This window comes from Crocodylus siamensis, chromosome 9 (genome assembly GCF_052110815.1).
Source record: "Crocodylus siamensis isolate JL-2025a chromosome 9, ASM5211081v1, whole genome shotgun sequence".
NCBI lineage: Eukaryota > Metazoa > Chordata > Crocodylia > Crocodylidae > Crocodylus > Crocodylus siamensis.
Genome location: NC_143403.1, coordinates 37,244,845 through 37,257,800, shown reverse-complemented (window position 1 = coordinate 37,257,800; position 12,956 = coordinate 37,244,845).

The window sequence follows — 12,956 nt, the reverse complement described above, 5'->3', positions numbered from 1 at the left end:
AGCCTAGATAAATTTGTCAAATCCATCTGATCTCCACAGACAGGTGAAAAACCTAACCAGTCACTTGATTATGTGGTCCAGGGTTACCCAAGGAATAGAATAAATCAAGCACATTTTTGCCAGCTTAGAGATACTGGTAGAGATAAGCTGCAGCAAGAACTTCCGAAGCCAAAGATCACTATGAGGAGGAAGACTGCAAATCACATGAGCTGTAAGGTTGAGGAATTAGGTTAGTTAGTGAAGTGCAATGAGATGCAACATTTACAGTAATTTTTCATCCCTCTGCTTATGTGATAAAACCCCAGGATCTGTGAGGGAAAGAGGTCTGTGGGAGGCTTACTTTGTTCAATTTAACATGAAGTACAGACTACAGAAGTGGGCGGATAAATGTAGGGTGCTGCACCTGGGGAGAAGGAATCCACAGCATACATACAAGTTGGAGAGCTCTTCCCTTGTGAGCACAGAGGTGGAAAGGGATTGAGTCCAAGATGAACATGAGCCGCCAATGCCAGACCGCAGCCAGCAAAGCCAACCACAACTTGTTGTGCATCCAAAGATGCATCTCAAGCTGGTTCAGAGAGGTGATACTCCCCCACTATGTGACATTGGTCAGGCCACAATTGGAGTACTGCATCCAGTTCTGGGCACCACACTTTAAGAAGGATGTAACCTGCCTTGAGAGGGTTCAGAGGAGGGCCACCCGCTTGGTTGGAGGGCAACAGGGCAGGCCCTATGAGGAGAGGCTGAGGGACCTGAACCTGTTCAGCCTCAGCAAACAGAGGCTGAGGGGGGATATGGTGGCTGCCTACAAACTCGTTAGGGGAGATCAGCAGCAAATAGGAAGGGTCCTATTCCCCCCAGCAGCACCTGAGGTGATGAGGAACAAGGGCCAGAAGCTGCTGGAGAATATGTTCAGGTTGGAGATTAGGAGGCACTATTTCACTGTTATGGTGGCTAAGATCTGGAACCAACTTCCTAGGGAAGTTGTCATTGCTCCTACTTTGGGTAAATTCAAAAAGAGGTTGGATGAACACCTGTCTGAGGTTGCGTGATCCCAGTGTGTGCTCCGGCCAGTAGCGGGGGGTCAGACTAGATGATCTATTTAGGTCCCTTCTGACCCCTAACTACTATGAAACTATGAAGAAAGAGGGGAGCCCAATCTAGTTTGTGATATTTTGTAGTGATTGGAAAAATCATTATGCTTGCTTGGTAAAACCTGGGAGATTGGCAATAATACATAAATGAAAGGAAGCTATTCAGTTAAATGCTAATATTGTGCAAAAAATGGTCACAGAAGAAAGATATTTATAAAGTGAAGGCTAACTAGGACAGAACCTTTCAGGTATTGTCCCTTTTTGAGGAACAGAGAGACACCAAGTTGGAAATTTTCTATGATTCTATGAAAGCAAAAGTTGGAGTTATTGGATCATCTCCATGGTTCTTTTCTTTCAGTTTAGCCAGATGAGCAGTGATAATGGGAGTTTGGCTACTTCATCTGTAATAAGAGCTGTGAAATGCACTGGCTCAGATGTAGCACTTAGTAGGCCAGATGTTAGGAAATTGGGGTCTAACACTGAACTGCTGGGTTGCTGTCAAATAGCAACAATGATAGTGAACATGCAAACATCCAAAACCAGCCTCTGGAATTTGAGCAATACATGTATCTAGCTGAGAGAGTGAATGAGTTCCTAATCAGTTTGGATTTCCTTATGTCTAATAAATACCAGGAAAGGAGGCTTGCAAATTCAGTTTGTGGAAATTCGTTCTAAAGAAATGGGCAAGAAGGAACAAGTGTTTTATAGGCAACTGGTCTGCACTGAGACTTTAGCTCACCTCTAGCAGCAGAAACCATAATGAAATCTATGTGTTGTGATGACATTTCAGTGAGGAGAAAATTGAGGGTACCTAAGACCTGTTTTGAGGCCAAACTTCCCAGAAAAGAATTTCCATTGACAAAAGCAAAAACAAGCAACAAAGAAACAAACAAGCAACCACCCCCAAAAATGGAGATTGTGTAGGACTGACAATTCCTCAGACACTTAAAAATGTACAAAATGTATAGGGCTCTGCTCCTATTATAAGTTTCTTTATGAGTTTGCCAGTGGTACCAAAACTAATGTATAGGTTGGAAGAGAAAGGAAAAATACCCCCTAGTTACCAGAATGTAATTGAACATTTAGACTTCAGAAAGATTCTTGTGACTGCTTCAATCTTTATCCCTTTCATTTCAACACAAGAGTTTTTGCTTACAGACATGGGGCACATTTAGCAAAAGGACATAACAGACAGCCCTCTAAGAAGGTATCAGAAGAGGTAGTTTCAGTTTGGGCAGCCCCAGCACTGAGAATGTAGCTGTAGGAGCTGAGGCTGGAAGAGTTAGGACAATAGTGAATTCTCCACTGGAACAGAATGTACAAAGTCTGCCCCAACTAGCTGACTTGCCAGACAAAATGCATATATCGCAGGCATCCGTTGAAAGCAGCCTCTCCAGAATGGCTGGAAGGAAATTGGGCGGGAAAAATAAAGCTCCAAGGAGATTTGGACAGGAGTTAAAACTGTTTTGGGATGGTGCCAGGAAATGTCCTAACTACATAAATAGTTACAATGTGTAAACAGATTTAAGTGTTAAATTATTCCTTTTATTTTTTGTCTGGAAAATAAGTTACACAAGGAGACATCATCTTAAACTCTATCAAACATGATAGGAAAAGCTAATATACGGGTGAATATGTGAGTTGTTGTTTTGCTGAAATAGTTGCCATACCGTGGGGGAGAGGGAGTCACACTTTGGATCAGAGCCCTTGCTAAAGCCAATGTCAGGCACCCTTTTTCAGACAGCAGAGGAAGAAATTAAGCCTCCTTAGGTAATAACACAGTGAGGGCCACTGCCTGAGAAAACAGGCCACATGGTGGATGTCAACTAAGTTGTGTAGACTGTTTGCAAATGTGAAGTGAGAATATTGGTTTATACGGTCAGAGGTTAGAGGCAGAATGTCAGAGAGGAGCTGGCAGCACGACCCTGAGAGGAAACAGTCAGAGCTTCTTGCACACTAAAGTTGCTAGAGAGGCAGACTTGGGGGTTTCTGCTCAAGGAAACTGCCTGTTGTTTATGTCTGTTATATCCAAGGGATCAGGACTTTTCTTGCTTACATATTTTGTCAATAAGTAAGATTTTGTTTTTAATGTGCTTGCCTCATGTAACTGATTTCTCCTCCCAATGCAAACAGTCCTGCAAGGCTGTGGTTATTGATTAACTGCTTGGTTTTCACACAAAATACTCCCATAAACCCAGACTCAGGCACAGGCATGGGCGAACCAGGCAACTGCCTGGAGCCCAGACAGAAATGGGGCCTGAAAAAAAAATTACAATTTCAAAAAAAAGTTTTAGTATTGCACGTATATGGGACCAGCAATGTTATCAGTTGAGAAAGAACTTACAGACCACAATACCACATATGTGATAAAGACTTTTGCAACAAAAAAAATTATCTCTGGTGAAGGGGGGCCCAATACTAAAAGTTCACCCAGGGCTACCAAGAGCCAAGGTATAGCACTGCAGAAGCCTGCATGCAGGTTGCTCTCTAGGCCTGTGCTTTGAGACAAATTAGGGCATTAATCTCAAAGAGACAGACTGCTTCCTCTGGCTCAGAAACATCTTAACATAGCATCCCTTTCTAGCCTGCTTTGAAGAGCAGCATACACATAAGTCTCAAATGAAACCAAGAACTGATACAGGTCATTGAACAAAAATGGGCCTGGCTGTGATAGATATGTGAAGTAATCTAGACAGGGTGACTCAGGTGTTCTGTTTACCCTTTCTCAGAATAGAAAGAAAGAAAGAAAGACTTTGACTTTTAAGAGATGTTTATTCTGTGGAGGTGAGAAATAAGGGGCAGTAGAGATCATGTATAGGTTGGCCCGAAGATCTGGGTCTCAAGGTCAAGGCCTGGGTTCATGGCCTGCAAGGCCTGCTTGCACACTGTAGACAAAAATAAGAAAAAACACAAAGAACAAAAACAAGTATGTACATATATACAGTTCTGCCAGTGGGGACGCCTGGGAGGCCTCAGGACATCAGGGGTTGGCCCGCATGGACAAAGCCTGAGGTCTCAGCTCCCTGGATGCGCCCCTGCAACCTGAGCAGCTGGTGGCGTCACAGGGCAAGGAGCAGGTGTCCCACCTCGACTCAGCACAGTGCCCCCTCGACGGCCCAGTGTTCCCCAAAGGTGGACATCGTCTGCCGGAGGACCAGCACGCGCTCAAATTAAAGGGAAAGCAGCACCAGTAGGCGGAAGAGGTGAAGGGCGTGGTCCATCCCAGTCCTGGGGGGCCAGTTTCACCGGCTCTTCACGGTAGCCATCTTGGCCTGGCCCACCAGGAAGCTGGCCAGGCTGACTGCGGCCCGCTCGGTCGCCGGGTACGGGAAGGAATAGATGTAGGTGTCCTCTGAGAAGTCCCAGCCCAGTGCCTGCGGCAGTGCCCCAAAGGCAGCAAAGAGCAGCCGCAGTTGAGGAAGGCATGGAAAACGTCCTTGTCCAGCACCCCTGGGCAGAGGGGGCAGGCCGCTGAGACCACCAGGTCCAGGTGGCGCACAAAGGTGCCAGTGGCCAGGATGCCATGCACCAATCTCCACTGGAGGTCTCCGGTCTTCTTGGCGGTGGGTGCCTTGCACAGCGTGTGCCACACTGGGATCCCGGGCAACACCAGGCACTGCTGCCACACGGCGTTGGGATGGCCGGCCAGTACCTGGGCATGCAGGTGTGCACCACCCACACGTAGTCTCCTGCAGGGCAGTGTGCCAAAGGGGCAGCCCATGTTGCTTCCGGGGGGGCACGGGGATCCTCAATAACGTGTTGGGCTGGTCAGCCAGCTCACTGGCCACTGCTGGAATGACTGGCAGTGGAGGGAAGGCATCATCTGCGACATCTGCAGTGGGGAGGGCCTGGTGAGGTAGCCTTCTAGGGCAGTCGCTGCTTCTGTCAGGAGGGCAGCCCAAAAGGCCCGCAGAAGCCGGCCCATGGTGCAGACGGAGCGCAGTGCCAGCCGGGCAGCCAGGGGTTCAGCTGACATCCAGCCCGACTGAGCAGTGTCCAGGAGGTGTCCCAGGCGGGTGGTGTGCACCTCGATGAGAGCAGCCATGAGGCTGGCGGAGGCCAGTCTCAGCACGACATGCTACAGGGCTGGGTTGTGGGCTCTTGAAGCAGTTGTGGGAAACACAGGCACCTGGCCTGGGGACAGAGATGGAAGGCAGCTCGCCAAGCCCACACCATACTGTGGAAGAACGGGGAAAGGACTGCCCCATTCAGGAAGGTGAGGTCTAACATAAACAGCTCCTGGTCAAAGCCAAGGCCCCCCCACTCGGTGAAGGAACCAGCATGCCATCTGCCACCACAGGAGCTGGTCCTCGGCATACAGGAGCCGCTGGAGGGCTTGCAGGCAGTAGGCAGCCACCCTGCTGGCCAGGTCGATCAGGCCCTGGCCCCCCTCGGTGGTGGGCAGGTAAAGGGCAGCTCATGGGAGCCAGTGGTGTCCATCCCAGAGGAAGTCCACTAGGAGCTGCTGCAGTCTCTCGAGTAGCTCCGGCAGAGGGTCTGGCACAGTGCAGCGGTGCCACAGGGTCACTGCCACTAGGTTGTTGGTGATGAGGACCGCATCGTGGTAGGAGAGGGCAGACAAGAGCTAGCACCAGCACTGGAGGCAGGCCTCCACTCCCTCCATCAGGTCCTCTCAGGTGCGGGCTGCAAAGGTCGGTGGCCCCAGGAACACTCCCAGGGCTTTGAGGCCTTCTCGGTGCCAGGTGAGGCCCCCCAGCAGGTCTGGAGGTGGTTTGCTGGCCTGCGTCCCAAGCAGGAGTGTGTCACACTTGCCCCAGTTGATGCAGGGTGATGCGGCGAGCTCGTAGGTGCGTTGGCAGTCCACCAGGGCCTGCACACCCTCCTGGCTGTCCAGGAAGACTGTCACATTGTCCCCGTATGCTATCAGCCAGATCGGGGGGCTGGTGATCAGGCCTGGTGCCAGTGGCAGGGTTAAGCCGGTCAAGCAATGTCACAGAGTGTGCAACAGCGGTTTGATGGCCAGGGCGTACAGCATGCCCAAGAGGGGGCAGCCCTGGTGTACGCTGTGACACACCAGGAAGGGGGAGCACAGCATGCTGTTCACCTTGAGCAGGCTGGAGGCATCGTGGTACAGGACCCAGAGTGCTGTGAGGAAAAGAGGCCTGAAGCCAAAAGCCTCAAGGGTGCCGAGCAAGTACTGGTGGTCGATACAATCAAAGGCCTTCTCCTGGTCCAGGAAGACCAAGCTGATGTGCAGGCCTGGCACACTCCACAGCCATGAGCAGGTTATGCAACAGAAACAGGTTGTCCTGGATGGTCCTGCCCGGCACACAGCAGCTCTGCTCAGGCCTGATAATGGAGACCATGACGGTGCAGACATGGTTCACCAGCGCCTTTGCCAGGATCTTACAGTCGGCGCACAGAAGGGAGTTCTTAAGGCAGCCAAGGTCCCCGGTCTTGGGCAGCAAGGTGAGTACTGTCCGGCGGCAGCTGGTTGGCAGAAACCCGTCAGCAAGGCTGTTGTTGAAGACATGGAGGAGGCTGGGCCCAAGAAGGGGCCAGAAGGCTTTGTAAAATTCCATGGGCAGTCTGTCAGGGCCTGGGGACCTGCCCAAGGCAAGTCCCCCCACAGCAGCCTTGAGCTCTGCCGGGTAGAGTTCGCACTCCAGGGCCTCAACCTGCGAAGAGTTGAGGTGTGGCAGGTCCTTATGCAGGTGCTGAGCGGCCTCTGGACAAATGGGGTCAGCTGCAAACAAGTCCTGATAGAAGGCGATGGCATGCCCCTGCACTTTGCGTGGGTCCATGAGCAGCCATCCGTCCAGGGTCCTGAGATGGTCCAATGTCTCTGCCACAGCTCACCGCCTCTCCAGGCTGAAGAAGAAGCCGGTCGGGGCGTCGGCCTCTGTCAACTCCTGGCAGTGGGCATGTACCCACGCACCATGGGCCATGCCCTCTGCCAGCTCCCACAGGCATTTCTTGCAGGACTGGAGGCTCTCAAGGAGTGCCACATCATTGCCTGCATGGAGCAGGGCTGCCTCAAACTCCTCCACATCCTCCTCCAGCTCCTGAGTGCAGCAGTGGATCTCACTTGCCACCAGCTGGGAATACTGCTGGCAGAATGCCTGAATTTGGATCTTCCCCATGTCCCACCACAGCTGCCAGGAGGAGTAGTCTGCTCGCGTGGCCTCCCAGCTCCTCCAGAGGTGGGCGAAGCAGTCCCTGAAGTGGGTGTCCTGCAGCAGGCTGATGTTGAGGGACCAGTAAGGGGCCCATGTGCGTGCTCTGCCAGGCAGGCTCAGTTCGCAGCAGACCAAGGCATGGTCCAAGAGGCCCGACAGGTTGATGCAGCTGCTGCGCAATAACAGCAGATGGTGCTGGGCAATATAGATGTGGTCGAGGAAGGCCATGGCGATCCCACTGGCACTCATCTCTGCCCGGGTATATTGGCGCATGTCAGCGTGGAGGACCCACCAGGCATCGATGAGATCCGCCACCTCTAGCACAGTCCGCAGCTTGCGGGCCAAAGGCAGGTGCGGCTCCAGCCCCATCCAGCGCGTTGACAGTGCAGTTGAAATCCCCGCTCACGAGGAGCAGGTCATTGTTCTCACTGGCGTCATGCAGGAGGTTGCCCAGGGTCTCTAAGGAGGCTACCCTCTCTCTTCCCTTGGTGGGCATGTAGATATTGACAAGGAGCAAGCTCTGGTGTGCCAGGGTGATGTGGACAGTCAGCAGCCGGGGATGACCTCTTGTGCCACTGCTGAGTCATACTGCAGCTGCAGCGAGAGGAGGGTCGCCACTCCTGCACTGAGGTTGGTGCCATGGCTTAGAAACAAGCGGCCTCTCCAGGCAATGTGCCAGTCAGCTTGAACGTGCACATTGCTGTGCGTCTCCTGGAGGAAGGTGATCACCAACCGCTTCTGCCGCAAACCCTCCAGGATGGTTGTCTGCTTCACCAGGTCCCTGCAGCCATTGGTGTTCAGCGAGGCAATTGTGGAAACCGCCATGAGCAGGAGAATAGAGAGGAAGAATAGACAGGATACAGGTGGGAGAGGAGGTGATAGAGCAGGGCAAAACCACAGAGACAGAGGAAGGCCTATCCTTGCCCTACCCTATTCCATGGACCCGCCTCAGCCCCACACCTCCCTCACCCGGGTCACCAGCTTCTCAATCTGGAAGGCATGTTGAAGCGTGCCTGGGTCCCAGCGCATGAGCCTCGTCACGTCACTAGCAGCGTGGACAAACTGCACAGGGTCCGGACACCATTGCTGGATACTCTCTGCCACATTCCTCTGGCCCTTGGTCTGCTCTAAGAGCTTGAGGAGGCCTCCATAGCTGGGGGCCAACCAGGGAGGGTTCTCCAGCAGGAGCTGGATGTTGCCGATCAAGAACTGGTAGAGCTGTACTCTGGGAGGGGATCTACCGGTGAGACTGGTGAAAGTGCCCTCAACGGCCAGGCTCCCCAGCAGGCCCTCCTCAGTATCTGGGTCGAGGACCATCTCTGGGAGATTGATCCCCACTCGCTTGGGGGGGAAAATGTCATCCCACTCCCGAGGCTGCTTGTGGCGCTTGGAGGGCAGGCACTCCATCTCCTCCGCATTGGCCTTGGTGGACAGGAGAGTGGGCGGGAGGGTGGCAGGACCCTGTGCTGTCTCCTGTTCCTGATGCTGGGGAGGCAGGCACTCTTTCCCTGCCTTGCCACTCACAGGCCCCACGAGCTGGGATGGGGGCAAAGCGTTGCCAGACGTCTCTGGGACACCCTCAGTCATGGCCTGAGGTGGCGGGTTTTCCAGGGGGGCAGGCAGGGTGGGGTCAGGTTCCCTGGCTACATTTTCCCCGGCTCTGTCAGAGGCAGGCCCCAAAGGGGTAGGGGCTCCTTTAGAAGCTGCCTTTTGCCTCTTGCTCTTGGCTTTCTTGAGAGCAGTTGGCACCTCCCCCATAGGGGACAGGGCAGGCTGCTTGGAGTTTGCCACCTCCAGGTCCACCACCTTAGCTGAGGCAGGGGTGGAGGGGAGATCTTGGTTGCTCCACCTGATGGGGCCCCAGCGCCTAAGACACTAGCTACCCTGGGTGGAACTGGGACAGGGAGGGACTGGGAGGACATCTCAGCTCCTCCACAAGGTGAAACCCCCACACTGGGGAGAGGCCCTTCAGGCAGGGGGAGGTTAGAGAGTGGCTGAGAGCGGGCCACGGTCACACCACTCGGTGAGGCACTAGCACTCGGGCCACCAGCTGTCCCAGAGCGGACTAGGGCAGGCAGGGGGCCAGGCGGACCCCCCAGCCCCTCCACTGGGAGGGGCATCAGCCATGACAGGGGTGGGAGAAACCCAGGAGGACATTCCAGGCCCCCCCCCAGGTGACATGCTAACGCCAGAGGGGTCGATCCCCCCGGATGGAGCAGGGGTGGAGGGGGGCTTGGAGGATCCCCCAGCTCCACTCTTTGATGAGGTTCCCATACCAGAGGCGGATGCACCATCCCCCTGTGCAGATGCGGCAGCTGGTGCCCCGGTTGACTGCCCCAGTGATTACTGGGCAGCCAGGTGGGAGCTGCCGCCGCAGTGGCAGCATGAATTCCCGCCCTGGGAGAAGGAGACCACATAGGGCCTCCCATCCACCACGGAGGTCATGGAGAGAGGCAAGGTCTGGGTGCCACCCGTGAGGCGCATGAATGCCTGCCTCTGAAAGGACAGAACGTGCCTGAGCCTGGGGTCTCTGCTCCCCATGGTCAACCTGTGACAGGGGCTGGTGAGGACACCATAGCGCTCAAGTACTTTGGTGAGGTCTGGGTCTGGCAGGTGTGGGGGAACTTTGGAGGCCACCATTTGCATTGCCAGGGTCTCCAGGGGCATAATCAAGTAGTGGATGCCTGAGATCTCCAGCCCCGCTGCACACACCTCCCTCACCACGCTGGGAGAGCTCAATTATATGAGGGGCACTGAGTTTACCAGGGAGGTGTACCAGATGCTCTGGTGTTCCAGCAGGTCTGCCAGAGCTCTGGCACAGGCCTCCACCCTGACGCAGAGAGGGGCGTGAACCCACAGGCTATGGCTGAGGGGAAGGTCCGCAGAGACTTCCCTGTGCCAAGTGCCCTGGCTGTTGGCAGCCATCCCGGGCAGGACAGAGTTAACTCTCCCACAGAGGCTGCTACGGGGGGCGGAAAAAAGCCTCAGACAGAAACTAGGGACTGAGAAGGGGCTGAAAGAGCCCCAACATTGGCTTTAGGGGAGGCAGAGCAACCCTGCAGGGGCTGTAGTCAAGCCCTAAGGCAGGAGGAGATGGCAGAGACCAAGGTAAGGGGCCCTGCAGGGGGGAGGCAGCAGGAATCAAAGGGAGAGCACAGGCTGGGGGGGGCAGAGGCAAACGAGGCTGCCAGAGCCCAGGGGAAAAATCTCAGAAAGTGGGGGAAAGGGGCAGAGAGGGGGTCCCCAAGCACAGGCTGGGGAGAAGCAAGGTTTGGGGGGTTGGGGAGAGGAACGGGGGGGTCAGGGAGTGGTGGGGAATCCGCAGAAGGTACCTGAGCTGTAGGAGCTCAGAAGGGCTTCACCTGTCAGCAGCCATCTTGTAAGAAAGAAAGACTTGACTTTTTAGAAATGTTTGTGCTGGGGAGGGTGATGAATGGGGGGCAGTAAAGACCCAACAGGTTGGCCCAAAGGTCTGGGCCTCAAGGAAAAGGCCTGGGCTCATGGCCTGCAAGGCCTGCTCGCGCTCTAGAGAAAAATAAAAGAACAGGGGGCAAAGAAATGTATACTTGTATACATATATACATTTCTGCCAGTGGGGATGCCCAGGGGGGCTTCAGGACATCAGGAGTTGGCCCACACGGACAAAGCCTGAGGTCTTAGCTCACTGGACCTGCCCCTGCACCCTGAGCAGGTGGTAGTGTCACAACACAAGGAGCAGGCATCTCGCCTTGACTCAGCACAGTGTCCCCTCGACGGCCCAGTGTTCCTCAAAGCTGGGCACCGTCCACTGGAGGACCACATGCTCGAACTCAAGTGAAGGGTGGGCCCTTACCAGCAGGTGAAAAAGCTGCAGGGTGTCATCCATCCCGGTCCTGGTGAGCTGGTTTTGCTGGCTCTTCAGGGTGGCCATCTTGGCCTGGCCCACCAGGAAGTTGGCTAGGCTGACTGAGCCCTGCTCAGCCACCCAGTACAGGAAAGAGCAGATGTATGTGTCCTCTGAAAACTCCCAGCCCAGCACCCAAAGCAATGCCCTGAGGGCAGTAAAGAGCAGCCACAGCCGGGGCCAGTCAAGGAAGGCATGAAAAACATTTTTTCTATGCCCCTCCAGAAGGGGCAGCTCACCGAGGCCACCGGGTCCAGGTGGCGCACAAAGGTGAAAGTGGCCAGGATGCCATGCACCAATCTCCACTGGGGGTCGCCAGTCTTCTTGGCGGTGGGTGCCTTGTACAGTGTGTGCAACGCCAGGTGCTGCTGCCACATGGTGTTGGGGTGGCCGGCCAGTACCTGGGCATGCAGGTGTGCACCACCCACACATAGAGTCTCCTGTAGGGCAGTGTGCCAAAGGGGCAGCATCTGGCCTGGGGACAAAGATGGAAGGCAGCCTGCCAGGCCTGCACCATGCTGCAGTAGAATGGGGGAAGGACTGCCCCAGTATGAACAACTCCTGGTCAAAGCCAAGGCTCCTCACCCAGTGCAGGAATTGGCACACCAGATGCCACCATGGGAGGTGGTCCTTGGCATACAGGAGCCGCTGGAGGGCTTGCAGGCAGTAAGCAGCCACCCTGCTGGCCAGGTCGATCAGGCCCTGGCCCCCCTTGGTGGTGGACTGGTAAAGGGCAGCTTGTGGGAGCCAGTGGTGTTCATCCCAAAAGAAATCCACTAGGAGCCACTGCTGCCTTTTGAGCAACTCCGGCAGGGGGCCCAACACAGCGCAGCAGTGCCACAGGATTGCCGCCAACATGTTGTTGATGATGAGGGCCTGACTGCGGTAGAAAAGGGTGGGCAAGCACCAGTGCCAGTGCTGCAGGTGGGCCTCCACTCCCTGTGCCAGGTCCTCCCAGTTGCAGGCCACAAAGGCCGGCGGCCCCAAGAACACTCTTAGGGCTTTGAAGCCTTCCCGGCACCAGGCAAAGGTCCGGGGGGGACGTGCCAGCCCACATCCTGAGAAAGAGGGTGTCACTCTTGCCCCAGTTGATGCAGGCCAATGAGGTGAGCTCGTAGGTGCACTGGCAGTCCACCAGGGCCCGCACATCCTCCTGGCTGCCCAGGAAGGCTGTCATGTCATCTGCGTACGCTGTCAGCTGGATTGGGGGGCTGGTGGCCGGGCCTGGTGCTGGTGGCAGGACTAAGCCAGTTAGGCAGTGTTGCAAAACGTGCCGCAGCAGTTCAATGGCTAGGGCATACAGCATGCCCGACAGGGGGCAGCCGTGGTGGATGCCCCGATGCACCGGGAACAGGACACACAGCATGTCATTTACCTTCAGTGGGCTGGAGGCGTTGTGGTACAGAAACCAGAGCGCCGTGACGAAAAGAGGCCCGAAGCCAAAAGCTTTGAGGGTGCCGAGTAGGTAGTCGACCCAATCAAAGGCCTTCTCTTGGTCCAGAGAGCCCACGCTGACGTCCAGGCCAAAGAGCTCCGCAGCCATGAGCAGGTCATGCAGAAGGAACAAGTTGTCCTGGATGGTCCTGCCTGGCACACAGTAGCTCTGGTTGGGCCCAGTGACAGAGACCATGACAGTACAGAGCCGGTTCACCAGTGCCTTCACCAAGATCTTACAGTTGGTGCACAGAAGGGAGATGGGGCGCCAGTTCTTAAGGCAGCCGAGGTCCCCCCTCTTGGGCAGCAAGGTGAGCACCTCCTGACGGCAGCTGGTCGGCCAGGTCCCGTTGGCAAGGCTCTCACAGAAGACACAGAGGAGGCTGGGCCCAAGGAGGGGCCAGA